The 6,109-nt window shown below is 38.3% G+C and overlaps 1 pseudogene; it reads right to left on the bottom strand.

Moving 5' to 3' along the window:
- Positions 1–1,762: 1,762 nt before the first annotated feature.
- LOC101417822 (lysosomal thioesterase PPT2 pseudogene) lies at positions 1,763–4,068 on the bottom strand (annotated as a pseudogene).
- Between the last annotated feature and the right edge of the window lie 2,041 nt (positions 4,069–6,109).

Below are 6,109 nucleotides of genomic sequence, written 5' to 3'. Positions count from 1 at the left end.
TCCTATGTTATTTGGGTTTGCTTCTGGATTTTCTATTCAGGATAATAATTATTATTATATAAAAAATACTTATTTCTAGGGCATAACTAACTTGTCACTGAACCTTCTATTCCATTAATTGTCTTGGTTATTTTTTTTTAAACAATATGTATTTTATTAATTCAGTATATATTTGTTTACAAATCTGTCTTCTGCAAGTTTTTTGTTTTAGGAGGTACTGGGGATTGAACCTGGGACCTCGTACATGGGAAGCAGGCGTTCATTAACTGAGCTATACCTGCTCCCCTTGTCTTGGCTATTTTCAACCTTATTCTTCCAAAAGAACTCTGGAATGATTTTAGTTAGGTTCCAAAATAAGGAAAATCCAGTTGATGTTTGGAAAATCATTACATTTATAAATTGGAGAGCATTAATATATTTATAATATTGAGTACAGAAGCACTGTGTGCCTTCCAATTATTCAAATCTTTTATTATGGCCTTCATTAGGTTTGATAGCTTTCTTGATCTCAATTGTATATATTTGTTATTTTGCTCCTCATAATATTCTAACTATTTTTTCTCTGATATTTAGAAAGCTAACAGTTTTTCTTAAATTTATTTTGTTCTTGGCTCCCTTATTAAACTTCATTATTAATCATGATACTTTTTCAATTCATTCTCTTGGAATTTGGGGGAATTAAACTCACCAGAGCAAGTAGCTGATAATTGTCTCTCTTAAAAGTGTATAGGATTTATTTCTTTTACATATCTTTCGACTATTGAAAAATAGCATGGGTTGTGCCTTACTCCTATCCTGAGGGAATTTCAGTGTTCTATATTTATGCCTGACAATGTTTAATGGTATAAGATAGAAACTCTTAATCAGTTTAAGAAGTATTTTCCCATCCTGATCTATTAATATATTTTTTTCTCTTTAACAAATCATGTGTGAATGTTAAATTTATTAGCGTCTTTCTAAGCACCTTTTGAGATGATCATTTTTTTCCCTTATATCTAATGATACATAGATTTCATAATATTAAAAAGTCTCTGAATTTTGGGAGTAAATCTTATCTGATAGCTTATTCCCTTAATAAACCCTTGGGTTAGATTTTTAGTATTTAATTTAGAAAGTTCTTGTCTATATTCATAAGTGAGATTGGTTTGTAGATTTTTTTTTTTTTTTTTTTAGCAAATGGAACTTTATTGCCATGAATACAAGAGTGACATCCCGGTCAAGGGTAGCTAAAAGAGGGGCTGGGGCCTCCGAGACACTGGGCTCCCATAGCATACCCCAACAGTGAACGGAGACTGGGGGATCCCCACACCTCAGGTGGGCCCCGCTGACCACAAATATTCCCCAACACTGACACTTCAAGAACGGAACTCTCCCCACAGGGGAGCCTCAGAACCCCACTCTCAGAGGCAGTGCTTTCCGGGCATTGAGAGGGCTAATGACAGGGAAATTCAGAGAAGAAGGGAATGTGGGGAGGAGAGAAGCTAAAAATGTCCAGCGTGGCCTGGAATGAGACCCCTGTGTTGGGCAGGAGCTGGGTTCTGCACCTGCATAGCAGATACAGAGGAGCTGGCACAGCAGCAGCAGCATCCACGGGCTAAAAACCTGGTTTCCCACTCGCCACCTGCAGTCTTGGGAGAAAGGCCGAGCATGGAGAAGGCCTCAAATGAGAGGACATGAGGTGAGGGAGTCCAGGATATATCATTCATGGAGGAGCAGAGGACCAGGATTCTGGGAGCCCTGGCTGCTCGGGGGGGCAGTATGGTCACAGGCACGCCAGAGCCTGACATCTGCTCACCCACTGAGTCTTAGGCCCCAAAGAATCCAGCAGATAAACAAGCTGCTCCTCCATCTGCAAGATCGTCTCATTTGCATGATAGAACCCAAAGGAGCTGGACTGCCGGGAGGTATTAATAATCATCAGGGTCCCCAATGCACCAGGCGGCCCACGTGGAGAAAGTTCTTCAGTCATGCGGTAGGGTTGGGATGGTCTCTTTCCCCATTGATCAGGGCCAGGAAGCTGCTGGCGTTGAGGTACAAGACATCATAGTGGGGGTCATGCCAGTAGTTTTGGATGGCGAAATCCTGGTCCCAGGGGCTACAGCAGATACCGCAGACCTTAGAGCGCATGGAGGTGGGGAACAGCCACTTCAAATAGTCTGTGTCTCCATATGTTCCATCCCTGAAGAGGAGAGGGAGATGAAAGAATCCACATCGTGATCATCCAGGACAGAGAGCAGCGCCCGGTACACGAGGGTGCCCCTGCGCGTACCCTGAGCTGTACCCTCCGCGGGGCCTGCCATCAGGAGGGCCACAGCCTGTCGAAACCCCTGAACCTGTTCCCATAGGGGCCGCAAGCTGCCCCTGCATCGAAGAGATAGAGCAGTGTCACCAGTTCCGGGCTGTGTGTGGTTGGCGTACTCCACCAGGTGGCGGGAGCGGTAGGAGTGGCGAAGAGCCCGGGCACTGCCAGGACTGGCTGATAGGGAGCGCGGGGGCGGGCGGAGGGAACTGAGGACAGCAGCGGCGGCGGCAGCAGGTGCCTCGAGAGCAGGACCCCGCCGCCGGGAGCCGCGGCCCGCAAGCCCCAGCACGCTCGCGCACCTCTTGGCTCTGCAGCGCGCGAAGGGCGCCTGTCCACAGACGCCGAGAGCCGCGCACGCGCCCGAGCTCGGTGCGGCCCCGCCCAGGGCCTCGTGCCTCTCTCGACTCCTCTCCCCAGTTCCGACCCCACCGCCCGGGGGTGGTGTGGAGCTTTTTCGACCTAACGTGGCTAGATTTTATCACCATTAACTTAGCTTCACAAAATAAAGTGGAAAGCTTTCCATTTCTCTCCCAACGCTCCAGACTAGTTTATATGGGATAGGGATTTTCTACTTTCTGAGAGATAGTAAAAAACTCACTGGTAGAATAATCTGGCTCAGCTCTTTTGGACGGGCGATTTCCTCGGTTACATTTTCAGTTTCCACCAGGGTTATTAGTCTATTCGGTTTTTTTTTTTTTTGTTTCTGTTGTCAATTTTAGTAATTCATATGTTCCGATAATGTTGGTCATTTTAATGATATCCTTTAAATTACATGATATTGGATGTTGTGTTTTCTTTAAAATGTTGTCTCATCAGTATCTGTATTATTTTTTCTTCTCGTCTGATTTGTGCCAATATTCTCTTTTTCTCATTCTGAGATAGTCTTAATGGAATGGTTTTAAAAACAGATTTCTTGTTTATTTACATTATGTTCCTCATTCAAAAATTTTTGTTTTTATATATATATATTATCTTCATTTTTTTAAAGTCGTATTTTTTCTTTTTGTATTTCTTGATTTAAAGGATTACTTTATTAGTGCCTTTCTATTTTTTTAATAACCCCCAAAATTAAACTTTTATGAATATATTTTCCCTGATTATAACTTTGACCCCATCTAATATGTTTTGGTAAGTTCTATTTTATTGTCACTTTCCCCGAGTAATTTATAATTACAATGTATTATTTACTCTTCAACCAAGGAGTGATTTCAGAGAATGGTTTTTGAAATTTCCAAATAGCCTATTTTAACATACAAATATTTCTTATTAATTTGTAGTTTTATTGCATGTGACCAGAGAATGTGTACATTTTCTCCTTTTGAAATATATTAAGGTTTTCTTTGAGGCATAATACATGATCACTATTTACAAATGTTCCACGTGTGCTGGAAAAGTAGGTATAATGTATCTGATAAATCAATCTTGTTAATTTTGTCATTCAACTTCTATTTTAAAGACTTTTTAGATTACTTGAACCTTAAAGACAAAGAATAATCTTTCATAAGTATTGTGTTTCTGTCAATTTTTCATATATTTCTTGTAATTTTTACATTATATATTTCAATGATATATGCAAATATCAGTTTTCTGATATTAAAGCTCCATTGTGAATTGTTCCTTTTTCAATACAAAATAAGTACTTTTTTGTCTTGAATTCTTTGATATTATTATTTTGACCCCATATTTCTTTTGTCACTGCTTGTCTTAAGCACATCTTTGTATATTTTACCTCTTTTGTCAATTTCATCTTCAAGTCCTTTGCCCATCTACCTATAGGGTCTTAATGTTTCCTATAAATTTGCATACATAAGAATATTACTAATGAAAAAAATTATTTCTTTGCATCTTTGTTGTAAATAATGTTTCTAATCTGTTTGCATTATAATTCTTATTTTTATATGCAGATCCAATCTATCAATGTTTCTTTATAAGATTTTATAAAAAGCATATTTATCTATATTCTTGTAATTGTTTTACTTAAATTTCATAATTTAGCTTTATAATTTATATGCAGTTTATTTTGGTTGTATTATAAGGTGTAGATCTAAATTACTTTTTTTTCCAACTAGCTATGCAAATGTTCTGGCACCTTTTGTTTAAATAATTTTTCCTTTCTAGCTGCTGTAAAATGCTGTTTGTGGTGAATACTGAGAATTGGCTTGCTTAAATTCCATTCCAAGCGCCAAGTGAGCCATCCTATATCACAGAGGCGAGATAGGTCTATAAACCACCTTTCCCAGATCCCTTGCAGATATGGTTTAGATATAATTTTAGTTTCACCAATGAGATGTACAGAGAAAGAATAGATTCAAGTGTAACAATTGAATTCGGAGTTGACTTAATGGGAAGAGAAGTAGAAGACATTTATTTTGCTAGTTAAAATTATGACAGTTCCTGGAGTCTAATAGTCAGTAGATTTCTGACATGGCAGCCTCTACCAAAGGCAATGGCAGCTTTTAAAATCATAATAGAAACCACAGAATAAATCTAGGGGCTGGGACATAATTCTGGAAGCCAAGCCCAGAACCTGCTCCTTCAGCTTCTCTAAAGACTATGTAATATCTTGTAACAAATCCTTTTTTGGTTAACCTAAAGAGAATGATTTCTGTTATTTGCAACTGAACTCTGTCTTCTACATTGCCTTTATCAAGCACGAGTGCCTGGTTCCCAGTATATATTATTTCCCATCAAATTACCTATCTTTGTCCAGTATAAAATGCTCTAATCATTATAACTTTATAATGTGTTTTTTATTTATTAGAGAAGTTGTGGGTTTACAAACAACCAAGCATAAAATGCAGGATTCCTATATACCAACCACCGTATTATCAACACCTTGCATTGGTTTGGAACATGTGTTATAAAATGATGATAGCACATTTTTATAATTGTACTATTAACTATAGTCCATGGTTTAACTTAGAGTTCACTGTTTGTGTAGTGTAGTTTCATGGATTTTTTAAAAATTTGTGTTCTCTTACTTTATATACAATTCAACATTTCCCCTTTTAATCACATTCAGCTATATAATTCACTGGTGTTAATTATGCTCAAATGTTGTGCTACCATCACCACCATCCATTGCCAAAACATTTCCATCATTCCAAACAGAAATCTTGTACATTTTAAGCCTTAACTTTTATTCCCTATCTCCACCCCATCCTCTGATAACCTGCAGCCCAGATTCTGTCTCTGGGTTTGCTTGTTCCAATTATTTCTAATCAGTAAGATCTACAATATTTGTATGTTTTATATATGTTTTAATATATGGCCATTCTAGGTATCATCTTTACTTTTTTTTTTTTACTAAAAAAAGTTTATTCTTCGGATGAACTTTATATAGCATTGACAATTCTAACCTAGTCCTCCCTCACCCCTCTTCCTTGGGGATTTTGATTCAATATGCCATGGAAACGGCTCATCATCTGGGCTGGAAGTCCAGGTGGGGCTCATGGTGTCTCGATAATGAAGTTAGTGTATCTGTCATGAAATAGTTCTAAGAACTTAAATTGGGGATTTGGATAATAAAGTGAGAGATTAATTCTCATGGCTTTATAACTGTACCTGCCAAAACTGCTTGTATTTTGGTTTCAAGTGATGGATGAAATCTAACACCAGAGAGGCCTGAGAACATAAGTTCTCCTGTAACTTGGAAATTATCTGTGGTTAATTGAGGAGAGGACAGACCCAAGCTCATTTATAGTTGCATTCTTTAGGCACAGGAAAATGTAAATCTGAGAGACTGAAATGGTGCCTCAGGATAGACTTCTACAAACCTAACATCTTTGTTTCTCTTTTTCTTTCTAG

Source organism: Dasypus novemcinctus, chromosome 7 (genome assembly GCF_030445035.2).
Source record: "Dasypus novemcinctus isolate mDasNov1 chromosome 7, mDasNov1.1.hap2, whole genome shotgun sequence".
In the NCBI taxonomy this organism is placed as follows: domain Eukaryota; kingdom Metazoa; phylum Chordata; class Mammalia; order Cingulata; family Dasypodidae; genus Dasypus; species Dasypus novemcinctus.
Note: the sequence above shows the minus strand (reverse complement) of the source record. Positions and strands in the feature narration are given on the sequence as shown.